The sequence below is a fragment of the Nomascus leucogenys genome, chromosome 2 (assembly GCF_006542625.1).
Source record: "Nomascus leucogenys isolate Asia chromosome 2, Asia_NLE_v1, whole genome shotgun sequence".
Lineage (NCBI taxonomy): Eukaryota > Metazoa > Chordata > Mammalia > Primates > Hylobatidae > Nomascus > Nomascus leucogenys.
Genome location: NC_044382.1, coordinates 97,979,774 through 97,997,430, shown reverse-complemented (window position 1 = coordinate 97,997,430; position 17,657 = coordinate 97,979,774). Strand labels below are relative to the sequence as shown.

At 34.8% G+C, this 17,657-nt stretch overlaps 1 long non-coding RNA gene across 3 annotated transcripts in view; it reads right to left on the bottom strand.

Moving 5' to 3' along the window:
* LOC105739457 overlaps positions 1-17,657 on the bottom strand; it is a 573,543-nt gene that overhangs the window by 88,495 nt on the left and 467,391 nt on the right. For all 3 annotated transcript variants that reach the window (XR_004031269.1, XR_004031268.1, XR_004031271.1), the window contains one exon: positions 2,123-2,202. This is a non-coding gene — a long non-coding RNA (uncharacterized LOC105739457). The remainder of the gene's footprint in view (positions 1-2,122; positions 2,203-17,657) is intronic.

Sequence of the window (17,657 nt, the reverse complement as noted above, 5' to 3'; positions counted from 1 at the left end):
ATATATGTATTGCTATTTGACATTTTTATAAGAATGGCTTACCTACTCAACTAGATATTAAAGTTTCTTGAGACTAGGGATTGTATATTGTATTGGCTTATATATCTCACATTACCTAGCATATATTATGAATATGGATAAGTACCCACTCAACAGATGAATATTAAACATTGCCAATCAAATAAACTACATTCATAGATTCTGTTTGACACCCTAGCTCTGAAACGAATAAGGCAGGATAATTAAATTTTTTTCTTTAAAGAGGAGCAGAGTTACATATAAATATATTAGTATTCAGTGACACAATTCAAACATAACCAACCACTAACTGAATGGGGGTTGAAAGCATGAATTGAAATTTCTATATCATAAACAAAATGCTTTTTTCATTCAATGACTGCAAGTTAAACTGCACAGAGTTTGATTGGTACAGGAAAATTCTGACCTGGGCTACTTACTACATAAGCAGACAAAAGCAGCCACATAAATTAAACGATATCTGATATGCAGATGCAGATAAAATGCTTGAATCATTAAATCTCTTTTCTCTCTGTTCATAAGAATGTTCCAGCACCATGCAGGCATAGCATTCAGCTGCACAGTGTGTTAAAAATTAAAATGGACAAAAGCCTTGAAACTGATGACCTATCCCAATTAGTGTTGCTTTCTCACATAAATGTATACAATTTTCATTAAAAAGTACATTCTCAATTTATTTCGTGATTTCTTGATGATGATAGCAAAGTCTATTTCCTAAACTGTATGGTAGAAAGATTTATAAACATTTTGTTACACAGAAAGAAATTGAAGCAAGAAAGGATCTTCACAGAATAAATTAATAGTGGGTGCATAGAAATATACCTATTCCTCAGATCTAGCCATTCAGAAAGAAGGCAGGCACAACCCTCACCCATCAAGTCCATTCCTTAATTCTGGTAATTTAATATGGTACTGATCAGAAAGTTTTGAATAATATGCATGTCACAACCCCAGAGTGGAGAGCTGATTTGACTTGTCTATTTGTTTGTACATATTTTGAATTTTTTAAAATGACACAATACAACTTGAAAAGGAAACATTTGATTGCAGGAGTTCATATGTACTCTTTATATGTTTTCATAAACCTTCTTCATCTATATTTTCGGCAATTTTTCTTGGACGTCTAACAAATACTGAAATCAGTTTGCCTCTCCACTTACCCTTTCATAATGTTCGTGACACAATCCTGTGTAATTTGACACCTTGGAACTTTAAACAGACTCAGAATCTTTTGGACCTTCTAGCCATCATCAATTCACATAGTGTGCAGTAAATCCAGCTCAAAATAAACAACACAGATGGAATCGAAGCTTATAGTACAATGTCAGCAGTATCCACAGATTGACAGAGCTAGTTAGGCTGCCAGATGCACAGAATGTTGTTCTATCTACTTGTTCTTTATAACTGGACTTGATGGAGTACATCAGTGTCAAACTCCTTGCTGGTTTCCACACGCACACGCACAGAAACGCACCCGCATAAACACGCACATTCCTGCGCTCTATATCAACGGCACCATCTGCTCTCAGCTTTACATGTGGTAGCTAACTAACTATCCTACTGTGCCTGGTCTCACCGACTGCTTTCCCTGGAAACAAATGACAACAGTTTTTATCTTGTGCCCTCCTTGGCATTATAAAATAAGGCTCTTAACATTTCCATACGCATATATTTTACATGCATTTTAAAAAAATTCTGTTCTCCGTTTTATTTACTGATTCCCTAGAGAATGGCAATATCTCTTTTTATATCTTCCCCAAATTGAGATTTTCCTATGGAATTGCATATACCATGATTGTTTCTTCTAAGGTTTACATCAAAGCAATATATATAAAAGCAATGGGCCCTGGGATCTTTTTCCTCTCTATATACTATTTTGTAGGGTGCTACATACTACTTGCAAAATGGGGGTGTGAAAAATGTGAGGATACAATAGATGCAAAAGCATTCATTCCTTTTCACTATTCTTCTGTATAATTCTATTGGCAATAATGACCATGCTGGAACTGTTGAGATGGAGGTTGGCGGGGGGTGGGAGGGGGGTTGTATAAACATGAAATACTTTTATATACAAGTGTCTTACCTGTAGGAGGAAGCCCATGTGTTATTCTTTGCCCAAATGCAGAATTTTTGCCTTGACCTCTTTGCCGTCTCATGTGAGATCTAAATGTGTAGTAAGATATAAAGGGGATAATCACTTTTTAATCGTCAAAATTAAATAGTAATGGCTTTTCAAAGCAATACATTCACTTGAACTAGGAATATGAAATGTCATAAGGAGGATAGATGGAACGAAATTATTGAAAGATGACCCAGGTTTGGGCTGTACCAAATATCCCTTCCTGACCCTTTTCCATGTCTAGCACCTGTCTTTATGACAATCTCTCCAGAAGATTTACAGAAATTATACTTACCTTCGGGTAACTAGGTAACATAATCTCCTGGAGGCTAGCTAATTGCAGCCCACGATAACCTCACATACAGTAACTGTTAAATTTTTCATTTATTTCAAATTATTATGGATCAGTGGAGAGGGTATTGATTTGATTCATTAGCAGATTCCCAGTCTGTTCCAAGGTTAATGATTACACGTATCTCAATTACATCCTTAACAGGTTATACTGTATGATTTGTTTTAACTGCTTTGTACATTGTGTATCTTTCTCAGCTGAAAGGCTTCTTAGCACTTCGTGATTTAACAACTCTTTCTCCTCCTCTTCCTAAAACAATGAACCTGCTCTGATGGAACACATAAAAGTAGGACAAAAATGAGCTGCAAAAGCTTTCTGCAGAATCTTCCAAGAACCACAGCAAACAGTTTATTTTAGTCAGGTAAATACTCGCCAATTCATTCATATTTGAAATATTAATAAGTATGAAGCACAGGGTTGATCCTTTCTCTTGGTATTTTACACCACCTTCCTTATGTAGGAGGCACTTTATTTTTTAACTTTGATCTTTTGAATATACACATAATGAAATTCTTCTTAGAAAAGCAGGAGCAAAATATATATTTTTAAGTCACTGTAATTCTTCCAACAGAAACCAGATACATCTTAGCTGCTCTGTAGAACCAGAAAGTATGAAATAATTAAAATATAATAACCATGTATATTGTTTAGAATGATAGTAAGTCAAACTCAAATGATTTATAGGTACACTTTTCATATCTTTAATGGATAGTCAGGCAGGAGGAGAGAGAGAGATCCATTGCCGGGATTCTCTAGCAAAGACCCCATCTACCAATTCGAAGATGACACATTGATTTTGACAAGAAGGAAGACAATTATGTATTCTAGTACCTCTATTTTCTTTTTTCCTCTTACTACTGCCCCCAAGCCTACTTGCCTCTGTACATTTAGGCAAATAAATTTTTTTACTGTATCCTGAACTAGAATTGTTGAATCTAGGGACTGTCTAAACATGCTTTCTTTGATGAAAAAGCTTTGCTTCTTGCTCATAGTACTATAGATTCCACAGCAGAAACTACATTTTAAAGAACGTTATTGCTTTTACTATCCACTTGTATTTTGAACAAGCAAAACACCAGACTCCCCTCCTTCTGGAACCCCCAAGATTCTGACAGAGTTTGGGGACTCAGAAGCCAAATGGGAATCATCAGGAGGAGAGACTTCAGTTATACAATCCATTAAATAAAACAATAGAGCCTGCAGCTGAGCTATTAAAAAGAGTAGAGCAATTTTTATTTCAATGGCTACATTTTATTTCCTCTTCTGAGTGACTGTTAACAAAGGGCCGCTGAAAGGACTGGATAAAAAGCAGGCGTCAGATGCAGGATCCATGAGTTAAACAACATTATTAGATACAATTTCATAAAATCTAGTTGCTTTTTTGCTACTAGAAATCATGTCCTTTTGTCAACTTGTGGTCACATCAGCACTTCTGCTGATATAATTTGCTCCAGCTGCAGAGCATAGCTGGCCTGCAAATCAAGAACCAGAATGAGGACAGGCAGGAATAACTCAATGGCTTGGATAATGTGCAAATCACTACACTTCTTGCTATTAGTCTACTTTTTTTTTTTTTCAGAATATTTGGAAGAGGAAAGATTTATCTTTAGCAAAACAGCCAATCAGCCACCCTCTTAAGAACTGGTTTGTCTGGTTATCTTCTCCTGAAGCCTAACCCTCCCTGCAGTAATGCTTTATAATCATGACATTATGCATTTTTTTCAAAAACTTCTATTGCCCACCATAGAGTAGCAACTTGAACACCTAATGTTAAATAGCTACTGCTTTTATTCACTGCTCCCCTAAAAAATTTCCCTTAGATTTAAAAATATTCATGAGTGTTCCTGTTTATTATTCTTGCATTTCAAGTGCTTCTATGTGGCCTGGAATGTACAGGTTTACAAAATAATACATACCACTCTGTCAACAAACTGCTTTATAGCCTCAATTCTGGATGCAATATAGTTCCAATCAAATATGAAATATAATACTGCCTATTGACTTAGGCATAAGTTAAAATGGTAGAGTCTTAACTAGTCATTCAGCATTGAGCTTCACCCTGATTAGAAACTCTATCGATTTACATTGAAATCAATTAGAACTGGATCCCAACCATTTAAAATTCAGCCATAATTGAATACTCAACAATCACTTCATGTACAGAGAAAAGAGTTTCTAAATAAAAGCAAAGCCCAAGTACTCTTGCGTATCTGAGAAAATCATTATATATGGTGAGCAAATAAGAGGGAACAAACAATAGCATATACAGCTGGAATAGCTGAATCAATGTTCCTATAACAAGAACAGCTTATCAAGTGTGCAAAAGCAGCACTAGCCTGTTGTTCACCAGTGCAAGTGAGCTGATATTCTCTTTTCATGGCATGGCAACCTTCCAGGGCCAGGTGCAATCATAACTGCAAACTCATTATGTAACCTGTCACCTTCTAAAATTCACTGCTGCAGTAAGTACCTAAACCCAAAGCTATGTTTGGAATATTTCCCTTTTTTTCTTTGTAAACTGACCTGGAAAATTTTGTGACTACAAGACATGTTTTTAGATACCATTGTTTTAGAAAAGACAAAAAGAAGGAATGTGCCACATACTTGTGGCACCAACTTTGTTTTCTTTTTCACAGAATTGCACAGTGAGATGGAGATTAGTCCGATACCTCTTTCTGTTTCTCTTTTGTTACATGTTGCAGAGGTGAATTTGCCAAAACCCAGAATTCTCTTTACTTCTCAGATCAGAATGGAAGTTATAACATTTTATGAAATGTATGTGGGTAATTTTCACCAATCCTAAAAGCTTTAGAAGTTTGCTCCTGCTAGATGTAGACTAGTGAACCTCATGGGCTCTAGCCTAGAGAAACAAATTTTAATTTCTGAATGGCATGAAAGCTGAGTTTTCACATATTATATATATATATATATATATATATATATATATATATATATTATACACACTTTTATTATTGTTCACTTTGGGTAGGTGGAAAAATTGTGATTTAAAATAGAATCAAAGTTTATGTGATATTGCTAACAAATCTACAATGTTTAATCATTACATCAAGCAACTCTTTTTGTTCAAATAAACAAGAAACAAATTGAATGACTTGCAAGAGGTTTTTACCTCTCTGAGAAAGAAAAACATCATGTTACAAAAGAAATGGGTTTTGAAAGATGAATGTTAACATCTCTGATTACACTCTTCTAATTCTGCCCTTACCTGGCCTCCTTACAAGTAAGGCTATGTCCAAAAGGTGAAAGGAATGAGGCTCAAAATTGGTAAAGTCACTCTTGAATATGAACCAGTTATCTTATGGGTCTATGTTCATATCTCAGAATAAGCCATTCTCTTATCATCATTAAGTCAAAAATGGTTATAGCAGTGAGCAAAATGTGTGAGATACTTTTAAAATGACAGTACACACAGACTTGCTTTAAGGCTACCAAATTACTATTTCTTTGTCAAACCTTAGATGCTCCTCTGGTATCTTGAATTTGTGTCTAGACAGAAGAGTAACAAAAAAATAGCAACTAAAAAAGTGCTTCTAGCATTTTCTTTCATTTTTCAGAAGGTAAGGTATAATTTGCTCTGTCCACATTGAAGTTTGAAATAAACTGTTCTTTATAGAACTTCTCTTAACTCATAGATTGCTTGTGGGTAGTAGTCAAAATCAAGCAGAAAAATATAGGTGGCATTGAGTCTACCGTATCAATCTAATAGTTTGCTTAACAATATGGTTTCAAGAATATTGTACTTGAGAGTTGCGTTACCCCAGAAACATATAAAGAATATTTTTGAGCACTAAGTATACTGTTACTCGGGTCTGTTTCATGAAGTGTTAATACAGCATGGGGAAGATAAGGTATTTCCATCCCATCAGGTTCAAAGACTCATTGTTCAAATATAAATATCCAACACCTTCTCAGCTTGAGTGCTATGTTGCCAGTTGCTTTTGCTGTCAGTTGTCTTTTCTTGTGAAAGATAAAGCTTTTTACAATAGCAAAAATTATCTGCATAAAGTTTAATCTTACTGCATTTGCTTCCCTGTCCTGTATGCTAATACACATGTCTATGGAACACAAGATGATTATGAGAGAGAAAAGTTTACATTGGGATATTTTCTAATATTTTGAGGGTTAACAGAAATAGTTAACCTTAATGGATCACAAAACTATTGAGACAAATTCAATTGCAGAAGGAAATCTGGAAGGACATTAAAAAAAAAAAACAAAAGGAAGAAGAAGAAGAAGGAGAAGGAGGAGGAAAGAAAAGAAGAAAGAAAGAAAGAAAGAAAGAAAGAAAGAAAGAAAGAAAGAAAGAAAGAAAGAAGAAAGAAAGAAAGAAGAAAGAAAGAAAGAAAGAAAGAAAGAAAGAAAGAAAGAAAGAAAGAAAGAAAGAAAGAAAGAAAGAAAGGAAAAGAAAGAAAACAACAACAAAACCCTTGGAACAATTTCTGTTACTTTATCAAATGTTTTGTCTGTTTTAAACAGATTAGCGAGTCACTTTCTTTTTGTTTTGTTTTTATAAAGAAGTTCTGTTGACCTAAAACACTACTGCCAACATAGGCAGAAATACCACAAGTATAGTTGTATGACAAAAGTACTTAAAACAAAGAAAAACAATATTTCAGAGCCATTCCTGCTATTGAAGTCTCCTGAATTTTCATAAAACATTTCCAAGGACTCAGTTAGGGTTCAGGGGTTCTCCATGAGTTCTAGTCAGCCCAGTGCAGCTCTACTGTGAAATGCAGGGAGATTCAGGCTTGGCTTATATAGCGGTAAATGAAATAAATGATTGTGATTATTTGAATATCTTTTTCATGGGTTTTTTTTAGAACAATGTGTATTTGTAAAGCTGTGGAAAATTCACACACAAAAAGAATTTATGAGCGTTATGTTGTGTTTTCATTTCTTTGACCCTGAATCAAACAATTGTGTTTAATACTTGTGCCTTTTGTTGTTGATGATGTTTGCTTTCAAGTTTGGATGCAGACTTCATAAAATAAAGAATAACTGAATTAATACCCAACTTAGTATGTGCTCTATGAAGCAAGTATTTAAGGAAAACTCTCATTCCCCTGCTGAATTGTGAGACTGACTAAGTCACAGATTGTGTCCTGCTAAGATATGCATGTCCTGGTGAACAGCAGAGTTCCTTGCACATAGCAGAATGATTGAACATTTGCAGAGTTAAAGTGAAATCCAATTGAATTAAAATGGCAGTAACACAGCATTTACTTGACAATTCTCTAAAACAGACAGCTGATAAATGGACAATTTCTAGCATCAAATGTTACCATTTATGAATTAAGATCTTGATGCGATTAAAGAAGTATGAATTTATATATTTATGTTAGAAGATTATAATTTTGTTAGCTTAAATTTTTAAATACCTGTATAGTTTCAACATAATTGACTTAATTCATCATAGCTTTTCTGGAAACAAAAATAATGATCATTCATTGGCTGTCAACCCTGTCAGGGCACTATATTAGATGTTTTACACTTCTTTTTACATTTTATTTATTTATTATAATTGATACATTTTTAATAGCACACATATTTATGGGGTACAAGTTTATAGTTCAATACATATCTATGTTGTATAATGATCCAACAAGGGTAGTGCATCCATCAGCTCATGCGTTTATTACTTGTTTGTGGTAAGAATATTCAGAAACCTCTCTTCTATCTATTTTGTATTATGCAATATTTTATTGTTCACTATACTCACCTTAATGTGCAATAGAATAACAGACTTTATACCTCTTATCTAATTATAGCTTGGTTTCCATTGTCCAATCTCTCCCTCTTCTCCCCTCATGTTGTTCTACTCTCTGTTTTCATGATAGATACTTGTTTTTAATTCCACATATAAGTGAGATCATGCAGTATTTGTCTTCTTGTTTGTATCTGGCTTATTTCACTTGACATGATACCTTTCATGTCCATCCATGTTGTCCTAAATGACAAGATTTCATTCTTTTTTTTTCTTTTGGCTAAATAGTATTCTATTGTGTACATATACCACATTTTCTTTGCCCATTTATCTGGAGAGGAGCATTTAGGTTGATTCCATAATGTAGCTATTGTGAATAGTGCTGCCATAAACATGGAAGTACAGATATGTCTTCAACATACTGATTTAATTTCTTCTGGGTATATAGCCAGTAATGGGATTGCTAGATCATATGGTTGTTCTATTTTTAAATTTTTGAGGAAGCTCTATACTGTTTTTCATAACGGCTGTAGTAATTTACATTCCCACCAACAGTGCATAAGACCTTCCTTTTTTCCACATCTTTGCCACCATCCCTTATTTTTTGTTTTTGATAACAGCCATTCTAATGGGAGTGAGCTGCTATCTCACTGTGGTTTGAATTTGCATTTCCCTGATGATTAGTGGTGTTGAGCATTTATTTTATATATATGTTGGCCATTTATATATCTTTTTTAAAGAAATGTCTATTAAGGTATTTTGCCCATTTTGTAATCAGGTTATTTTATTTTTTTGCTGTTGAGTTGTTTAAGTTCCTTATATATTCTGGATATCAACTGCTTGTTAAATGTAAAGTTTGCAAACATTTGCTTCCATTCTCTGGGTTATCTCCTTACTATGAATAGTTCTTTTTGCTATGTAAAAGATTTTCAGTTTGATGTAATCTCAATTGTCTATTTTTATTTTGTTGCCTGTACTTTTGAGGTCTTATTTCAAAAATATTTGCCCAGCTAATGTTGTGAAGCATTTCCCCTATATTTTCTTCTAGTAGTTTTATAGTTTCTTTAGGACTTTACATTTAAGTCTTTAATTCATCTCGAGTTGATTTTTTATATATGATGAGAGGCTAGTGTCTAGTCTCATTTTTCTGCATGTGAATAGCCAATTTTCCCAGCACCATATATTAAACAGACTGTCTTTTTCCAATGAATGTTACTGACATCTTTGTTGAAAATCAGTCGGCCATTACACACCAAAATTACACACCAAAATTACATATCAAAATTACAGTTGGTGTGTAATTTTTTTTTTCTGGGCTCTCAATTCTTTTCTATTGATCTATGTGTCTGTTTTTATGCAACTATCATGCTGTTTGGTTGCTACAGGTTTGTAGTATATTTTGAAGTGAGGTAGTGTAATGCCTCCAGCTCTGTTCTTTCTGCTCAGAATTATTTAGGCTATTCAGGTCCTTTGTGGTTCCATATGAATTTTAGAATTGTTTTTTCTATTTCTGTGAAGAATGCCATTGGTATTTTGATAGGGATTGCATTAAATCTGTAGATTGCTTTGGGTAGTCTAGCCATTTTTAACAATATTGATTCTTCCCATCTCCTCTTCAATTTTCTGGGATAGTTTGAGGAGAATTGGTATTACTTCTTTAAATAGTTGATGGAAATCAAGAGTGAAGTCATCAGGTTCTGGGCTTTTCTTTGATGAAAGACTTTTTTGTTATTGATTCCATTTCCTCACTTATTATTAGCCTGTTCAAATTTTCTATTTCTTCATAGTTTAACCTTGGTAGGTTATATATGTCCAAGAATTAATTAATTTCTTCTATGTTATCAAGTTTGTTGGCATATAGTTTATGCAATAGTCTCTTATGATCCTTTGTATTTTTGTGGTATCACTTGTAATGATTCCTTTTTCATGCCTCATTTTATTTGAGTCTTCTCATTTTTTCCTGACCTAAAGATTTATTTATCATTTCAAAAAATTAATTTGTTGTTTTAGTGATGTTTTTCATTCTTTTTAGTCTATTTCTGCTCTAGGTTTAATTATTTACTTACTTCTACCAATTTTGCCTTTAGTTTCTTCTTCTTTTTCTAGAGTTTGAGGTACATTACTAGGTTATTAGAAATATTTCTCCTTTATTGAGGTAGGAGTTTATCATTATAAAATTGTCTCTTGAAACTGCTTTTGCTGTATCTTATAGATTTTGGTATGATGTATTTTTCATTCTCATTTTTCTCAAGGAAATTTTAAATTTTCCTTTAAATGTCTTTATTGACACATTGATTGTTTAATAGCATGTTGTTTAATATCCATGTACTGGTAAAATTTCTAAAGTTTTTCTTGTTGTTGATTTCTAGTTTTATATTACTGTGGTCAGACACTTGATAAGATTTTTGTCTTCTTATATTTGTTAAGACTTGTTTTGTGACCTAACATGTGATCTATCCTGGAGAATGTTCTATGTGCATGTTAGAAGAATGTGTATTCTCCAGCTGTTGGATGGAATATTCCATAAAACTTTGTTGGGTTCAGTTTGTGTATGGCTCAGTTTATGTCTGTTGTTTTTTTGTTGATTTTTCATCTGTAAGATCTGTTCACTGTTGAAAATGGAGTGTTGACATTCCCTAACATTATTGTATTGTAGTCTGTCTCTCCTCTTAGTCTAATAAAATTTGCTTTACATATCTGGGTTCTCTGTTGTTGGATGACTGCTCACAATGTGTGGTGGGATGAAAAATGCCCCTCCAAAAGATACCCAATGATCAAATCCCAGGAATCCATGCATGTTACTTTATATGAAAATTAAAAAAGGATCTTTGCAGATATGATTAAATTAAGGATCTCGAGATGGGGAGATTAGCCTGAATTATCCAAATGGGCCCAAATGCAATAAGTATCCTTATAAGATGGAGGCAGAAGGAAATTTTACACATAGAGAGGGAGAAAGAGAGAAATGGCAGGAGGGCGAAGGAGAGAGAAAAGAAAAAAGCATTGTGAAGACAGAGGAATATGAAAGTGATATGGTCACAAGCCAAGGAATTCCAACAGCCAACAGAAGATGTAAAAGGTAATAAATGAACTCTTCTCTGGAGCCTCTGGAGGGAATATGGAGGGAGTGTACTTGATTTTGGACAAGCAATACAGATTTCAAAATGTGTGCCTCTAAAACTATGAAAAAATAAACTGCTGTTGTTTTAAGCCACTAAGTTTATGGCAATTTGTTACAGAATCCTTGGGAAACTAATGCAGAGTCACAGCACTTTGGTAGTAATAATGTTACAATTTGAACATAGTATATTAGGATTCTACTGCTGTGTAAAAAATTACCACACATTTGACAGTTTAAAAAATACCCATTTATCATCTCATAGTTCTGTAGATCAGACATTTAGGTGAAATTGACTGGAATATTTTTTGATTAGGGCTGCACAAGGCTGCATTCGATGTGTTTGCAAGGATGAGACCTTATCTGGAGGCTCTGGGAGAAATCCACCTGGGTAGGTTTGGCCTACCTCAGTAATCTCCCTATCTGAAACTCAACTCATTAGTAAACTTACTTAAATCTGAGAAATTCCTTTTTTCACATGACATAATTGCCAAGGAGTAACACCAAAATGTATTAATAGATTAGGAGTGCCATCTTAGATTCTGCCTACTGTATTTGGTCTCATGACTCCAAAGTCCATGCTATGTTATCTGTCATACCACAACGTCTTCCAAAGCACTTTCTCCAGAGTTCCTTAAAACAGGGGTTCCCAACTCCTGGGCCATGGACAGGTACCAGTTTGTGGCCTGTTAGGAAATGGGCCATGCAGCATTACCAACTGAGCTCTACCTCCTATCAGATCAGTGGTGGCATTAGATTCTCCTAGGAATGTGAAACCTATTGTGAACTGCACATGTGAGGGATCTCGGTTGTGCACTTCTTATGAGAATCTAATGCCCGATGACCTGAAGTGGAACAGTTTCACCCTCAAACCATCCCTTACTGCCCTGTCCATGAAAAAATTGTCTTCCAGTAAACCAGTCCCTGGTGCCAAAAAGGTAGGGGACTGCTGCCTTAAAGAACACCCACAACAGCTCATTAATTATCATGTTTCTGTGCAGTTCTTGTCTTGGTAGCAAAATGTCTTTATACCTGTTTCTATTTAAACTAGCAGAGATAACTTGTGGCATTGTAGCACCATTTCATGTCTTAAAATCAATCAATTATTTTGTACTTTCCTACCTAAACATCCATAAAAGCAACACAATGACTCTCAGAGGAACAACAAGGAGAGTCATAGAGGTGGGAGATAGGGTTGTAGCAGACATTCGAACATTTTCCCAGAGACTTACAGAAGTAAGATACATAATGGCTCCCAGTTTATATTCTGGCCAGATCCCTCAATCGCCTTTACCCATAAGATGTTCTCTACCTTTAGTTTGCCTTGCTTCTGATTACTCCCAGAAAGATTGCCCTGGGGTTTACTGGAGCCACTCTGCTCTTGTGGCAATCTACCTGGAATTGCCTAGGAGCTTATGTTTCTCTGGGATGACCCACAGAGTCTCCCTGGGGTGGCTGGTAAAGAAACACAAAGCCAGTTTATTTGCCTTGAAACATGGCAAACTGACGTGTAGTTTACGCTCCACTGCTTTCTCTGGAAACGGGCTGAGGTTGGGATTTCAGCTGAAATTGCACCCCCCACACACACACTTTTTTTTTTTTTTTGGTTCTTCTTCTCCATTCTGTATTGCATAATCAATTTCTCCTGGGAACCTGGCCTTCATAAATCACTTAGACTTGAATCCTTGGCTGAGGGTTTCCTTCTGGGATGACCTGACCTCAGACATGAAATACACTTTGGGCACTTTTCTAGAGCCAGGCGCATTAAGGGCTAACCACTCTAAAAATCTCTAGTTGGCAAGATATTTTCCAGGCTGTTTTGTGTAGATAGTGAATATAGCCAGGTCACTATCTGGCAGCCAAGTTCTCTGCTGTCAAACAGATACCTCTCCTAAGAGTGAAAGTGTGTGTTGGCCAAACAGGCTACTTGGTCTTTCTTTGTGCTTTTGGAATTCTTCCTTAGAATAGTACGACCCAAAGACTTTTCCAGCACTTCTGGAGATAAACCTGTCCTTGGCCACTATGTGAAACCCATTGCCTAAAAGTGTGCATATAGTTTTTACTGGCTCTGATTAGCTATCTCTCTTATGTGTATACATGTAGTAACTGATTAATTTTAAGTACCTGTGGAAACTACAATGGTGAGTACATAAATTCAATGACGAATGAGTTTGAAAAGGGCATTTTAAACATTGTATTAGTTATTTCAAGTCTGTAGTTGATTTGTGAGTGTGAATACAGAATACAAAATAATGATCCACGGATGGATCCACTAAGCCTCTTAACTGCATATCTGCACATGAATGGTGCTACAAGCAGAATCAGGATTCAGGATGAGAACTCGCATAAAATAAGGGAGGAGGAGGTTTAAAAAAATGTGCCAGGGTTGCTCAGCAGAGTCTGTTGAGATACAGTCTGTCCAAGGATGAGGCAGTGCTCAAGAGCTATGTATAGTGAGAGTTTTAAGAAATTCACCTTGGTGCCCTAATGTCTCTTGTATTAAAAATAAAAACAAAAAATAAAAATCTTTTACATGGCAAAATGGATTATGCAGATGAAATTAAGGTTACTAAATTAGTTGACTTTAATTTACGTTAATTATTCTAGTGAAACTCATCTAATCACATGATCCCTTTTAAAAAAGTTCCAGGTATCTGGTGCCATTTTGCCAGGACCCACCACCAAATTGGAATTCTTAAACACAAGGAAGCTATGATGGCTGGTCTAGAGCTTTTAAGTTCACTCATTACAACAAGCTCAGTTCCACGGAATAAATTCATTACCCGAGCAATAATATTTTATATAATCAATTGCTGCCTTGGCCAGAGTAGATTATCATTTTATATTTGCTGAATGAAGGAGCTCCATATCCAACCAAATTTCTAAGAACTATTCTACCAAAACTTCATCCCTTTGAGGCAGACTAAGCACAAAAGAGTAGAGAAAGGGGACTAAGAATTCAACCTGGATAAGCAAAAGGAAAACTCTATTTAGTAAACATCTAAAAATACCATCTTCTAGTGTCAATTGATGTGCACATTAGCACAGAGCTTACTGTCAGGGTGCCATACATAGTAAAACCTTTAATGGGTACTTCTCGGGAGGAGTCAAAAAGGAACATGAGAGTACTGGTATCATCTCATTTTCCAGAAACATTAGGGAAGTCCTGAAACGTACCCCTCTGTAGTTCATTTAGTGTTTACCAATTTTTGATGTTATACCCTCCAGTAAATTGCATGGATGTGCAAAAAAATGATAAAGAGAAAATTATTTTTTCTCTTTATTATTTCTCTTTATTTTTTCTCTTTTTTTTTTTTAAACAAATGAAGTAAATCAGAGCAAAATGTTGGAATCCTAACTTGTTAATTAAATAGTGTTGAATAATTCCTTCTTGCTCAATTTTCCAACCATTTATCATTATAAGATTCACATTTTTTTACTATGTCATCAAGTGAATACTAAACAACTCTAGGTTAAGGAAACTCTCAGTTTGAAGTTTACAGTTTGGTTTTTATTAATAGGTCAATGTAATTTGGTGGGAAGTTCTTTGCACCAAAAGTCAATATGTGATCTGGATCTGTGTGGGCAACTCACTCAGCCTTAATAATTTTGCTCTAATTTCTTCATATTAAAATGATAACAGCTAGTATATTAGCTTACCTTTAAGATATCTTGATTCTACTTAAGTTTGGACTTCTATCTTATTGGAAATACCTTGCAGTGAATCATATAAACTCAAACAAACTAGAAAAACTATTTATGTTATAGCTAAAATTATACTGGTGTGATTTTGTTTCCTTACCTCTTGTGCTATTTACTCCTTTTGTTAATTATGTCATTAGTTTTTTCCTTTGTCTCCATTCCCTTATATAGATTTGTTTGTTTTGTGTGACCACTTAAAATGCCTATTATTTTTTATATTCCCAAACTGTTAATTTACAAAAATGAAATTGTTACATTTCACTTTTTCTCTCTGTGTTTGTGCTTAATCTAAAAATATACCTTTAAGATTCATGCACTTCACAAATTGTTCATTTAGTAGGCTATCGTAACAGCTGCATAGTACTCTGAAGTATGTGTGCATCTATCACATTTTGTCTATATCCACTTCCCTGTGATGTACTCCCAGATGTCTCCAACTCTAAAACAAAAACAATGCTGTCATCAACATCCTCATAAATATTCACATAAGAATTTACTTAGGGTATAATCCCTGAAGCATGCTTGCAGGTTCACATTATATTTTTGTATTTAATTTGACTAAGTACTGTCAGTTTGCACTCAAAAATGGCTGTGCTGGTCTACAGACCAAGGGATCCTGGATGCCTGTGTGCTCATCAACATTTGGCATTATCCAGCTTTCTAATTTTTGCCAGAGAGACATATTTACCTTCCATTTCTCTGACGATAAGATGAGTATGATTTACAGAATTTCACCCTTTTGGGTTTTTTCTTCTGTAAATTGTCTTTTTATTTCCTGTGCTCATTTTTTTGAGATGCCTTTTTCGTGATTTTTAGAGGTCCTTGTATAAATTTCTAGATAGTAGTTCTTTTACTCTTTTAAATAGTGCAATTATTTGGGCCTTTTGTAATACATTATTAATTTTGTTCAAAGTGTTTTTTTGTTGAAGAAAACTTTATTTTGAGAGATGTAATTATTATTACCAATTTTTGCCTTAAGGTGTGTGGTTTTAAAATTTTATTTAAGAAGTCTCCATGTTTCTACAAAGTTGCTCCTCAATAATTCTTCTATTAACTATACAGTTTTACCTCTAATATTAACAACTTGAATCCATCTCTGTACTGTCATTATCTACAGAATCTACATTTAATGTAAAATAAGATTTATTTTATATATGTTTGTACTGACACTTTGTGATATTTTAACTGTTACAAGTAAAAGTCTAATTACACTTATTTTATTAGTAGAAAGTTTTTGAACAATTCTACAACAGTTTCATAACTTATCCCATGCTGTTTTACAATTGTAATTTTTCACTTATAATCTCTTTACTCCACAACAGCACCATTACTACGCCCTGAGAGTCAGTCAGTCCTATGAGTATGTACCCATCCTTATATGATGCTCTATTTATAACCTTAACTGCCTTGTTCCTAAGATATTGCAAAAGATTCCTACCTAGCCATAAAGCTCCATTTTAAGGACCTACTCCAGAAGAACCCTCTTCAATTCTGCTCAGCTTTCCCTTCAACTCTGTTTTCCCCCAGCCCCAGCATATGGTCTTCAAATTGCCATTAATACAGGTGAGGTCAATTAGGGATACATTTTTCCCACACCTAGCCATTCTCTTAAGTCTTTCATTTTTGGTATAAACTTTGTGTCTTGTATATACAAGGGTTAGGCTTTTGAAATTCAATTAAGTCCAATATCTTATAATTTAAACTTTGTTTTTCTGAAACCCCAAAAATTAAAGTTTAACTTTATTTTTGTCGGTTTTTTTGTTTGTTCTTGTTCATTTTGTTCAGGTAGCAACTATCTCTTGGTAAAAATCAGTGTCTCTGACTAAATGGTGAAGAGCCAGGTTCAGAAAGAATCCCAGGAACAAAATCCAGCTTGCTGAGTGCATTAAAACGTGTACTGTTAAATGCTGGTCTCAGGGAGAGGGCTGAAGTTGGGTTAATTGAGATAGACGGCAATAAGTTTCAGGCCCACGTTAGTCACTAGGGCAAAGAACACAGGAATCCAAATGGAACTGGAAATCCTTGGAATGGAATCAAGTTAACCAGCTTCAGATAGGATAACAAGGAGAAAGGAAGCTAAATGGTGAAGTATACAAGGATTCAAAAGTAGACTAGGAAAACCACTAGCACATTTAAGTGAACCCCAGCACTTCAGAGACAGAAGAGCTATAAAGATTAAGGATGCAAGGGATCTTTAATATTATTTGATTTAGTATCCTGCCTTCAGATTGATAGTTTCCTTATCCATCCTATAAGCAAGGTGACAGAGGCCCAGAGAAATTCTCCTTTACTCTTAGCACGTGGGTGAGTGGAGGTAAGAAATGAGGTCTCCTTTGCTCCCAAATCAATCCTCTCAGGTATCATGATTTCCCTTCTGAGTCACAGTCACCTTCCCCTCAGCAAGCCAGCTTTTGAGTCAAGTCCTGGCAGGGAAACTAAATTGCTTCTTAAGATTACCAAAATTTCTACCAAAAGGGTTAATACTAATTAACCATGATAATTCTCCCCACTTTAATTTTTCTCATCCCCTACTAAATTCTAAGTGTTGTTCCTTGCTCTAGCCAGCCAGCTAACGTGCTTTCTTTTCAAGAGTTTTTAAAAT